The sequence below is a fragment of the Tupaia chinensis genome, unplaced genomic scaffold (genome assembly GCF_000334495.1).
Source record: "Tupaia chinensis unplaced genomic scaffold, TupChi_1.0 Scaffold139776_1, whole genome shotgun sequence".
Classification (NCBI taxonomy): domain Eukaryota; kingdom Metazoa; phylum Chordata; class Mammalia; order Scandentia; family Tupaiidae; genus Tupaia; species Tupaia belangeri.
In genome coordinates, this window is record NW_006199656.1 from 64,837 (window position 1) to 77,828 (window position 12,992).

At 40.2% G+C, this 12,992-nt stretch overlaps 1 long non-coding RNA gene and 1 pseudogene across 1 annotated transcript; one reads left to right on the forward strand and one right to left on the reverse strand.

Moving 5' to 3' along the window:
* Positions 1 to 2,385: 2,385 nt before the first annotated feature.
* On the forward strand, positions 2,386 to 3,334 carry LOC102493761 (general transcription factor IIH subunit 3 pseudogene; annotated as a pseudogene).
* Positions 3,335 to 8,880: 5,546 nt separating this feature from the next.
* LOC114004735 (uncharacterized) lies at positions 8,881 to 10,647 on the reverse strand. The gene is made up of 3 exons (XR_003546808.1): positions 10,581 to 10,647; positions 9,448 to 9,572; positions 8,881 to 9,000 (listed from the first exon to the last, which is right to left on the reverse strand). It is a non-coding gene; the product is annotated as an uncharacterized LOC114004735 (long non-coding RNA).
* Positions 10,648 to 12,992: the final 2,345 nt, after the last annotated feature.

A 12,992-nucleotide genomic window follows, 5' to 3' on the forward strand; every position in this document is an offset into this window, starting at 1 on the left:
TCTGGGTACAGCATTCTTGGTTGAAATTATGTTTCTCTTAACACTTTAAATATATTATCCTATTCATTCTTCACTTGCATTGTTTCTGATGAGAGGTCTGCCATCAGCCTTATGGGATATCCTTTGTAGGTAACTTGACATTTCTTGATGTTACTTGATGAGTCATTGAGTCAGTGTGCAGGTGGAGTCACTGCAGGAACAGCTGAGTGTGGTCTCCAAGCACAGGGATGAAACTACACTGTAGCTGTCTGTCTCTCAGGTCAAGCAGAGCAGTTTGCCCTGTCACTAGCCAACCTACAGATGATCCTAGAGCATTTCCAGCAAGAGGAAAAAGTGATGTATTCTGCTGAACTAGAAGAGGAAAAACAGCTTGCAGCTGAGTGGAAGAAGAAGACAGAAAACCTGCAAGGAAAAGTGGTATCCATTTGGAGGAAGCAAGTGCTGCATTGGACTCAGCATCAAGACTTACAAAATGGTTAGATCTAAAGGAAGAACAAGTTGAAGAGCTTAAAAAGCATATTGAGCTCTGACAAGAAATGCTGGATGATGCACAAAAGAAATGGATGAGCTTAGTAAAGAGCACAGAAGGAAAAGTAGACAAAATTCTAATGAGAAACCTCTTCATTGGACATTTCCACACACCAAAACATCAGCATCATGAAATGTTACGATTAATGGAGAGCATCCTGGGTATTGAGAGAGAGGAAATGGAGCAACTGTTAAATCAAGATCATGGTGGTTACTAAGTGGATGACCGGATGGCTTGGGGGAGGATCAAAAAGTATACCCAGTACACCTTTGAGACCAAATCAGCCATCTGTGCTTAACAGTTCTTTTTCAGAACTTTCTGTAAAATTTCTGGAAACAGAATCTCATCCATCTGTTCCACCACCAAAGCTTTCTGTTGATGATATGAAACTTCTTGATTCACAGGGGGAGAAAACTAGATACAAATGTATCAGAGAGTTTTAAAGATGTACCCAAATCCAGAGCTGGTAGAAGAACAGAAGCGAACCTCTTCTTGGTTCCTAGCTCTGCAGCTGTTCCTCTTGTTAAGCCAACTGGGCTGGGACCTCATGGGCCCAGGCATCTTCTTTTGAAACCTATGTCAGATGTTTTGCCCACATTTACACCTTTGCCTGTGTCTACTAACAGCAGTGCTGGAGTTGTGTTGAAGGACCTTTTAAAACTATAGATTATGCTCAAGCCACAGATGATGTAGCACTTCAAAGAAACCATGAACATTATGGGAATATACTTTTTCACAAAGTGGCCTTTTGGAAGAAGTCATGTATTTGTTTGCAGTTGTACTTTCTTTAAGCTTAATAAAAATAGTTTAATGCTTTTAGGAAAAAAGAATCATATTTTACTCCACAAAGTCATGCAAAGATTTTATTTAGGTTATAATTTGGGATGAAGTAGATGGCTGTTGGTGTGCATGCTCACAGGTGGACGGCAGACTTTCTTCATAGTGAGGCCATGGTACAGCCAGCACCTTGGGAAGTACCCTAGTCTTTATTCCTCCTCCCCAGCACCTGTGTGTTCTGGAACCACTACTGACAGAAAAATCTGGTTCTCTGTTGTTTCCAGGAAGTCTGAAGCTCTCAGTTACTGTTTGAAACAAGTATTTCTAGGATTTGCTCTCTGGAAAATGTATTTTTCTGACACACGGCAGACAGCCAGCTTTGGTGGAGGGGGTGATCCCACACTTTGGATAGTCATGGAGCCTGAAGTGATGGCCCAGGCAGCATCAGTGAGGGGAGGAAGCAGGTCCTAAAGGGGGCCACAGGCGCAGGAGGAAGCTGACTAAGCAGGGAAGGTAGCAGCTCTCACCTCCTGAAGGCGGCCCCCACCTCCTGAAGGCGGCCCCCACAGGGTGGTGTGTTTCAAGGCATAAATGACCTGGGAGTCAGCTCAAGACCTGTAGGGACATAACGTGTCCGTGGTTACACTGGACGCCTCCTGTGATATCTCAGGTCCACAGAGGTGGAGGTGATGGGTGAGTAACTATCAGGAAACAGCCTGAGGGCTCCTTGGGGTGCACACCTCCTCATCAACCCCGCCCTTACCCAGGATCACCTTGGCCTCAGCAGAGAACACAGAGAATCTGATATTAGGCTTTCTCTCCTGAGACCTCCAGCCTTCATATGTGAAAATGTTGCTTTGAATCATTTAAAACTTGGTTTCAAGGCAAACTTCAAAGCTACAGGTACTACATCAGGGCTAGTGTAAGTTAGAGAGACTTCAACAAATAAAAATTGTACTCAGTTATAAGCTTGGATCAAAGCTTCTAGAGAGGAAAAACACACAGAAAACAAGTGCAAACTCAGGTTACGAGACTGCGGTCTGCCTGCTGCCGGTTGGCGCTGAGATGCCAGGGCAACCATGGCCTCTGACAAAGATGAGCTGAATCTTCTGGCTCTCATGGTTGATACCAACCCAACTTGGTGGGTAACACAGCATCAAAGGAATCTCAGCTTACTTTATCTAAATTCATAGAGGCCGTGAGGGTGCGGGGCAATTCCCATTTACCCATGAATCGCCCTGACAAACCTGCTATAATACCAAGTCACATCCAGGAGAGTGGATTCTTGGTCTTAGAAAGAACGGCAGACGTGGAGACTTCTTCAGAGACCCTGGCAATCTCGATTCTGAGTTTAATCCCTCAGGGAGTAAAGACAGGAAATACAAGGTGTTGACTGCAGCGAATGATATTGCTGAAGAGCTTAAGACAAGAGTGACATAAAGGGTCAGCATACAGAACTCTGCTGGCTGGATTTCTCCCCAGAGATAATCAGGAAAAGAAAGCCAGGATCTCGGTGATTGAGGCTGCAGAAGACAGCGCTGCAGTGCATGACCTTCATGAGTGTCACCTTCACAGTGCAGGAACAGAGTATTGTGATTGATGCCTGTGATTTAGATTCTGACCCAGGACTCCTCCAGCAGGCTGTGACATCTCAGGAGGACATACTGGAAGGTCCCCAGGGTGCCCTCCCTCCTGCAGCATTTACTGTGAAGTTTTCTTCCTGATCCAGATCAGAGATCTCAGCTCATCCTCCCATACACTCCCACCCCAATTTACTCTGACTACAGGGCTGCTTGCTTCTGTCATGGAAACCTCGTTGAAATCTGCTATGTGTGTTCTGTGTGTTTGTCCATATTCTGTAATTTCAACCTTATCTGCACCACTTGCGAGACAGCCTTTAAGATTTCTCTGCCATTTGTGAAAGCTAATTTGGGTATCGAGGGCGAATTTACTGGGGAAAATGGACTTTATGTTAAGTTGTCCCCAGATAGACTTCTTTCTTTTTTTAATGGGGGAAAAACATTTTAATACTGGACCACTGTCCTCTAGAAACTTTTGACTGAATACTGAAAAGTTTTACAAGTTCAAAAGAAAAATTATTTGGAATTTCAACTTCATGACAAAAAATAATTCTTCTGTGTAACCTTGAAATCATCAAAAGGACCTTTAAGTTGCAGTGCAGTATAAGGAGGTTCTAAGTGATGGTGCCTGTTCTGTGTGTGCTTTTTAAATAAATTGACAAAATTGCATGTGTGTATAAAACCTCATATGTAAATAAGATTTTGTTTTTCTCTTTACACCATCTCAAGCTGAGTCTTACTTAAGTACTTTGGCATTTGGTTAGATATTTCAGGTAGATTTTGTCTTCTGGATTTGCAGTTTTGTTAACAAATATACAAATGTTTTGGTGATTTCTTTGAAGGTATTTGTGATCCTTGACTTTGAGAATCTGTTTGTCTTTTTAAAATAATGTTTATTATTTCATGTTATTGGCAAATTATAACATTTCATAATATAATGGAAGTCACTATTTTAAGTCTAGAAAATAAGGTGTCATATATGTAAAGATGAATAATTTCAAATGAACTAATAAAGTAGTTATTATTAGCTTTTCATTTGAAATTTGTACACTTGCTTTCTTAGTTCTGTGTAAATTTTATTTTTAACTGTTGTGTTTATTATTTATTTTATATAAATTCTTGTAATAAAGTAACTTCAATTAAAAAATTAAAAAAGACAAGAGCCAGAGGTGATCCCCGAGCCCACAGCCAGTTAGAGGTTGGGAAGATTGAGGGCAGGTTCAGGCTTAACAAAGCAAAGCACCTTTTAACAATATGATCAGCTAAATCCCAAGGGAGTGAATTTAGTGACACTCAAAAAAAAATGGATCAATTATGCATTAGCAATTAAGTAAAAATACTTCTAATATGATTAATAAAATAACAACCTGAAAGCAACTATTGAATCTGGCAATACAAGACTAACTTACGACAAAGACAAGAATGATTTCAGTTAAAAGCATGGACTTCCTCCTGATTTGTGTAAGTTCAAGAAAGAATGGGAGGAAATGGAGCTGACAAGTGATATTTTTAAGAATTTATGTCAAATTAGAAGTGAAGGTCCATTTGCAGAGTTGAAATCAGGGAAAAGGAAATTATAGTATGTTGTACGTGTACTTAATCATCCCCTACAGAGTGAAAACTTTTAGTACACTGGATAAAGGTATTTGTAACATACCACTTCATGAAAAGGATTACCCAGAGCATATGTGAAGACATTCTACAAATCAATTTGCAAAGGAATAGTAAATCAGTTAGTAAAGTAATATATTTATTGGAGGGAAAAAAGTAATTAAGGCAATAAGAAGCATTCTATAGCAAGATACATGACACATAAATACATAAAAAATTGTTCATAAAAATTACTAATTAGGGAAACGCTAATGAAGATCACACTGGAAAAATAATAACTATCAAAATGTGTCCTATGTGGGCAAGGACATGAAACAATGTTTATCAATATGCTGCTAATGGAAATAAACAGTGATAGGATCCCTGGGCCAGCATGTGGCATGGTAGTTAAGGTGCTGGAGTCCCACTGGGGACTGGTCAACTGTGGTTCGAATCTCAGACCTGGTGGCTTGAAAAATCACACTGGGTGCATGTGTGTGTGTGTGCCCAAAAATCCCAGAAAGAGAACGAAGAAGAAGGGGTTGCAGTGTAGCTAATTCTCCTGGGAAGTGGTTTCTCACTTTCCCTCTATCTGTCTCTTTCCAGTGAGAGCATGCACCCTTCGGCAAAAATTTGAAATAATAATATATAAATAGATAGAATCATTTTGGAAAACTACTCAACATGACAGAGTAACATTGAAAATATGTATACATTATAGTACTACTTTCTACTTCTAAGTATACACCTAGAGGATCTATTGCAAGTTCAAAACAACTTTATTCATAAGAGTAAAACATCAAAAACAACTTTAAAATCCATTCAGAATTAAATATAAAATACTCTCATTTTTTTTATATCTATTATTGTCAAATTGATAAACATAAATCACTTTTTAAATACTGTTGAAATGGCCTTCGCCTAGATTTTTTGAGCAATGCATCTTTCTGAATTGGCTCTTCCTTCTTGTAGGCTGATGCACTGTCACTATGAGTTTCATCTAACTCTGAGTCTTTGCTTAGCAAATTGTATACCGTTTCTCTCCTGGGCTTTACAATAATAAAATGCATGCTTATATTGGGTTTTGGTCAATAAAAGCAGAGGAGGCAGTGTCACAGATACAGAGACCAGAGTTATGATATGGAAGTCAAGTAAGAAAGGTTTGATCATAATGGAATGATCATAATTGTGTCAGCGCTGAAGCTGTTATAAGTCATTAAAGTCATGTTCCTAGAGGAACCAGTCACTTCCTAATAAGGTTCTGTTCTATGTAAGTAGCACAACAGGCCACCTTATGGGAGTGACCATCCTTTAGAAAAACTTGGTAGTCCCACAGCCCTCACTCCTGCTGCTCTTTGTTTCTCTCCTCCAGCAAGCCCATTCTCACAATGGCAAAAAGTTTAAAAAAAAAAAAAAAGTCTTTCTGTTTTTCTTTCAGCCTAATGGTACTCTGTTTGAATTATCTCTTAGAAACTCTGAGAAGACCAGAGATCTAGAGATTTCAGAGATAAAAGCAATGAAGATGTCCTGCTGAGAATTTACCCTGGTAGATGCCCTGTATCCTTCTCTCTGTTTCTCTCTGTCTTTTTCGGTCTCTCTGTCTCTTTTCATTTTTTAAATTTTTCTTTTTTAAAAAAATTTTAACGTAAAGTTTTTTCATGGCTCTAAAATCCTCATTTATATTGATGATAATCTTCTTCCCTATTCCCTCCCATCTAGGCAAACAGAAAGGGCGGGCCAGAAGAAGACTGAGTCCACCATGAGCTGAGATCTAGATATTGTTTTTTTAATTAACAAATATTGTGTTCATTTGCTTGCTTTTCCTTGTTCTTTTTTATATTTTTTTCTTTTACCTCATCACGTTGCTGCTTAGCCTCTACACACTGAGTGTCTAGTCAGATCTCGGTGAAAAGTTGCCAAAATCCAAATACTATTTGGGCCTTCATATTCCTCCACTCCCACTGAATCTGTGACACAAAGGGAGAAAATTGCAACGTGAAAGAGTTTGCAGACCCCATCCTCCTGTGTGCCTCTGATCACTTAGATTGATCCTCTTGAAATCATGAAGAAACAAATAACCCATCAGATGACTAGAAATCACCACAGGGGAACAAGAAATGCACAAAACCAAGAAAATACCTCTCTCCCAAAGGAAAAGAATAGCTCCTCTTCATCCACAGACAGTACAATGGAACTCATGGAAATGTCTGATGAAGAATTTAGAGTATTGGGACCAGCAGTTAGCATAATGGCTATGTTGCTGGACTCCCATGTAGTCGACCGCAATTCGAGTCCTGAACCTGGTGACTTAAACTCACACTGGGCACATGTGCATGCATGCATGCCCAAGATCCCAAGAGGAGAATGGAGGAGAAGGGATTGCAGTATGGCCAACTCTCCGGGGGGGGTGGGTGATTTCTCACTTTCTGTATCTCTGTCTCTCTCTGTCTTCCTGGCAAGCACATGTGCCCTATAGCGAAAACCTCTTTAAAAAAAAAAAAGAATTTAGAGTATTTATAATGACAAAGCTAACAGAGATGGAAGAGAAGAGAGATAATGAACTGCTAAAGAGAAAGGAGAAAGAAGTTGATGAGTTCCAGGAGATGAGGAAATTCTTGCAAGATCTAAAAGAGGAATTACACACTTTACAATATAATAAAGGATGTCAACACCTCCTTTGAAAGTATTAAGAGTGGACTAGATCATACAGAAAATTGAATCTCAGATGTAGAAGATATCATCACTGGCCTAGAAAAATCCACCTCTAAGATTGGGAAAATAGCCCTCAAAATGAAAAAATATATGAGAAATCCTAGATATCAACAAACATCCAAACATCCAGATAATTGGTATACCAGAAGGTGAAGAGACTAATAAGGGCATTGATAATCTAGTTCATAAAATCCTGCAAGAAAATTTCCCAAACCTCAAGAAGCATTCAAAGATCCAGATGAGAGAAATACAAAGGACCCTAAAGAGGGTCAATCCAAGAAGATCTTCTCCAACACACATTATAGCCCGATGGATCAAAACCACAGACAAAGACAAGATAAAAAGATTGGCAAGAGAGAAACGGCAAGTTACCTACAAAGAATATCCCATCAGGCTAATAGTGAACCTCTCTTCAGAAACAATGTGAACAAAAACGAATTGGAAAATATGTTCAAAGTGTTGCGTGAAAAACAATTTCAACCAAGAATATTATGTCTGGCAAGATTATCCTTCATATGGGAAGAGAAGACAAGAGCATTCTCAGATAAGCAAATCATGAATGAATTCACCAACATCAGACCAGCTTGCCAAGAAGTTCTGAAGTGAGTGCTATGTCAGGAAAACTGAAGTGAAATAGAACTTTATGACTTTTGACTAAAACATTACTGATCTTCTATGCTTTGTCTTCCAGTGTTAAGGAGTTTTGTCTTCTCTTGAGTTGTGGACAGGTCCATGTACCTACTATTTGAACAGAATCCTAACCTGCTCCCTGAATTTAAGTATTAAGCAAAGTTCTCTTAACATTTTTTTTTAATTTTGGTTTATTAAAGCTAAAACTTCCTTTCTAGAAATTAAAAAATGTATTTTAAAAATGCCTTCTTAGTGACCACAGTAAGCTATTTAGCCTCAGCTATGTGCTATTTTATAATATATTCATTCGACCCACAATTTCATGCCTAAAGTCAACTTTTGTTCACAGATATATATCACCTGAACTTACTATTGAAAGTATTTAGATTAATTAAGATACTTTGTGAATCAATACAATGTGGGAATGAATAAAGGAATGGAAAGGAAATGCAGATACCAGAGGTGGGAGGAGGATGGGAAATGGAAGAGTGAGAGAAATAAAGGGAAAAAAAGTATATACAAGAAAGAATAAATGGAAAATTATTTGTTGATGATAACATGTATGATTAGGCCACTGTACAGTGCATTCTGGCTGGAAAAATCACATTTTGTATGCTGTGGTGATGTTTAGTGAAAGCATGTAAAATAAATTAATTAATAAAAATAATGAAAATTTTAAAAAATCAAAAGTCACAGGGAGACACAACAAGACAGAGCCAGAGAGAAATGGAGAGGAGTCAGAGGTATCCCTACCCACTAGAAATGAGTCTGGAAGGGGAAGTATCAGCAGAAAATCTTTAATTTTGGTGAGGGAAACCAATATTTCGCAGCTGAAATATGGTATCCATCTTAGGATGGGCCTAAGATGGGTTTCTGCCTTTCCTAAGCAAAGTGGGGAAAGGCACCAATAATATACACCATACAGGAGAGGCTTGAAAGCCAAGAAAGTACTTCACCTTAAAAAAACTTAATAAAATTAAAAGTCACAGGGAGACACAGAGAGACAGAGAGAGACAGAGAGAAACGGAGAGAAGCAGTCAGAGGTATCCCTACGCACTAGAAATGAGCCAGGAGATGGAAATCTAAGCAGAAAATCTTCATTTTTTGTCAAGGAATCCTGTATTTCGCAGCTGAAGTATGGTATCCACCACAGGATGGGCCTGGCCTGGGTTTGAGCCTTTCCTAAGTGAAGTGGGAAATGGCATCAATTAACACAGTATCCAAGAGTCTTCACGTCCAGAGAGTACTTACCTTAAAAAAAATTTAATAAATGAAAAGCCTCAAGGAGACACAGAGAGAGAGAGAAATGGAGAGACGGAGTCAGAAGTATCCCTACCCACTAGAAATGAGTCTGTAGGGGGAAGTCTCAGCAGAAAATCTTCATTTTTGGTCAAAGAAACCAATATTTTCACAGCTAAAGTACGATATTCATTTCAGGATGAGTCTACTCTGAGTTTGTGCCTTTCCTAAATGAAGTGGAGAAAAGCACCAATTAACACAAATAGGAGAGGCTTGAGAGCCCAGAGAATACTTGTCTTTAAAAAAAAATAAAATAAAAGTCACAGGGAGACACAGCAAGACAGAGAGAGAGACAAATGGAGAGAAGGAGTGAGAGGTATCTCTACTCACTAGAAATGAGTGTGGAAAGAGAAGTCTCTGCAGGAAATCTTCATTTTTGGTCAAGGAAAACAATATTTCACACTTGAAGTACGGTATCCACCTCAGGATGGGCCAGGCCAGGGCTTGTGCATTTTCTAAATGAAGTGGAAAATTGCACCAATTAACACAACAAAGAAAAGTTTTAGAGCCCAGAGAATATTTTAACTTTAAATTTTCTTTAAAAAAGTCACAAAAAGACACATGAAGACAGAAACAGAGAGAAATGGAGAGAAGGAGTCAGAGGTATCCCTACCCACTAGAAATCAGTCTGGAGGGGGAAGTCGCAGCAGAAAAATCTTCATTTTTGGTCAAGGAAACCAATATTTCACAGATGAAAGACAATATTCACCTCAGGATGGGCCTGGCCTGAGTTTGTGTCTTTCCTAAATGAAGTGGCCATGGCACTAATTAACACAATACAGGAGAGGCTTGAGAGCCCAGAAAATAAAAAAAAAAATTAAAAGTCACAGGGAGTCAGAGCAGTTCAGAGAGAAACAGAGAGTAATGGAGAGAAGGAGTCAGAGGTGTCTCTACCCACAAGAAATGAGTCTGGAGGGTGACGTCTCAGACGAAAATCTTCATTTTTGGTCAAGAGTCCAATATACCACAGCCGAAGTACAGTATCCATCACAGATGGGCCTGACCTGGGTTTGTGCTTTCCTAAATGATGTAGAGAATGGCACCAATCAACACAATAAAGGAGAGGCTTGCGAGCCCTCAAAATACCTAAGGAAAAAAAAATTCAAAGTCACAGGATGACACAGCAAGACAGAGAGAAATGGACAGAAGGAGTCAGAGTTATCTCTATCCACTAGAAATGAGTCTAGAGGGAGAATTCTCAGCAGAAAATCTTCATTTTTGGTCAATACAACCACTTGTCCACAGCTGAAGTATGGTATCCATCTCAGGGTGGATCGGGCTTGGGTTTGTGCCTCTCCTAAATGAAGTGGGGAAAGGCACTAATTAACACAGTGAAGGAGAGACGTGAGGGAACTGAGGATACTTTACCTTAAACAAATTAAAAAAAATTTAATAGTCACAGGGAGACACAGCCAGACAGATAGAGTCCGAGAGTAATGAAAAGGAGTCAGAGGTATCCCTACCCAGTAGAAATGAGTCTGGACGAGGATGGCTCAGCAGAAAATCTTCATTATAGGTCAAGGAACCCAACATTTCAAGGCTGAAGTGTGGTGTCCTTCTCAGGGTGGGTCTGGCCTGGGTGTGTGCCTTTCCTAAATGAAGTTGAGAAGAAACCGATTAACACAGTAAAGGAGAGGCTTGAGAGCCCAGAGAATACTTTACCTTAAAAAAATTTAAAAGTCACAGAGAGACACAGTGAGACAGAGACAGAGAAATGGAGAAATAGAGTCACTAGAAATAAATCTGTACAGGGAAGTCTCAGCAGAAAAAAATCTTCATTTTTGGTCAAGGAAAGCAATATTTCACAGCTGAAGTACCGTATCCATCTTAGGATCCAATATTTGTCCTTTTGCATCTGTCTTACTTCACTTAGTAGGACGTCTGGAAGTTCCCACCTTGTTATAGGAAATGAATTTTTTTCCCTTTTAGGCTGATAAATGCTCCAGTGTCTGGGTATTCCACCTGTTGTTCCTGCATTCATCCATGGGTGGACTTGGGGTGCTCAGAGTTTGGGATATGCAGTTACAAACTCGGGTGTATAAATATCTGTTCAGTCCCTGCTTTAACTTCTTCGGGTGTACAACTAGAAAATGAATTCTTGGGCCATATGACCAATCTGCTCAATTTCTTATGGAATAAAAAAATGAGGACCAGCAGTTAGCATAATGGCTATGTCACTGGACTCCCACATAGTCGACCACGGTTCGAGTCCCAGACCCAGTGGCTTAAACTCACGCCGGGTGTGTGTGCGTGCGTGCCCAGGACCCCGAAAGGAGAATGGAGGAGAAGGGATTGCGGTGTGGCCATCCCCCCTGGGGGGTGACTTCCTGCTTTCTGTCTCTCTGTCTCTCTCTGTCTGTCTGGTGAGCACACGTGCCCTATAGCAAAAAAAAAAAAAAAATGGATGCTTCCTAGGGAACAGAAATCCTGAATAAGAGGGATGCTGTCAGGAAGAATTTCTGTCTCTAAAAACAGACTCTTCATTATAAGCTTTGTCAGTTATTTTAAAAATGATTTTTGATTGTCAAAGGATGCATACACTCACCAGAGAGAGAGAGAGAGGTAAATCAGCCCAGTGGAGTGTGATCACGCCGCAATCCTGTTTTATCCATTTCTCTATTCAGCTGGTATTTGGGGCATGCACATCTGCCCAGCGTGTTTTTCAGGCTGCAGGGACAGGGCTTGAACTGTGGTTAGCCATGTGAAATGCAGCTCTCAATGCAGAGTGCATAGCCACTATGCTATGAAGCTGGCCCTGTAGAACTGTTTTTAAAAGACATATGATAAAAATGGAAGTAATGTGTACAATAAGACTTATTTTGCATTAACACTAGACATATCAGAGGTGAGCCTCAGTCCTCTGAGGAAGAAACTGGTTATGGAATACTGTGGTCCCAGGAGCAATGTGCCGGGGTGGGGGGCAGGGGAGTGACAGTCATGATCTCAGGTGCAGCCCACATGGCTCTCCAGGGGAACAGCACGTAGAATGTAGCCACCTGGGGAGGTGCTGTCCCTGCTATGCTGAGGGGTCCCTGGTGGTTCCCTTGGGAAAGGAGTGAGGGGGGATGACATTCATGTTGGAGAACTGTCCGATAAGCTCAGGGATGATGTCAACACCGAGATTCTGGACTCTGTGTGATGGGCCCTGTCCCAGCACTAACTCTAAAACCTTACCTTCGCTGCGCCCTCCAAATTTGGTCCTAAGTTTAGCTCCTATATCTTCCTTGGTCTGAATCTCAATACCAAAATTTAAGCGTTTCTCTAATGACTTTTTTTTGAAGTTCCATAACCTGGCATGTCCCCTTGGTCTTGAAAAAGATCACATCAGTCAGAAACCCAGGAACCCTGGGCCCCAGCATGTGAGGCCGTGGGCCATGGTGTGGATCCAGTTCTGAGAGGACACACTTGCTCCCCTACTCTGAGAGACTGAAGGAATGCCCAGCAACCTGTGGGACCCAGTCTTCTCACAGGATAGTGTGTCTTGGCGACTGTGTACGATAAAGGCTTTAGAGAGACGTGTGCCTCAGAGCTGTTGTACAGTGACCTGTGGCCGCAGGCAATTCAGAAAATGCTTTAGACTCTGAATTTTTTTAAAGTGCAGTCTTCAAGTGTGGATCCTGATGAGAAAATGTGTTAGTGAATGGATAAATGTATGCTATGGCCATCAGACAAAAATATTATATATATTCATATAGATGCCATTGTTTTCCTCAGAAACTGTTAATAAATTAATAGTACAGTTTAGGAATGATGAAAAGAGCACGTTTTGAAAACTCTTCCAAATGCTGGTACTTTACATTTAATTTTATCTCCTAACCCCCCTATAATTGATTAGAGCTTCTTTTCTTTCTTTCTTTTTTTTTTTTTTTTTTTAG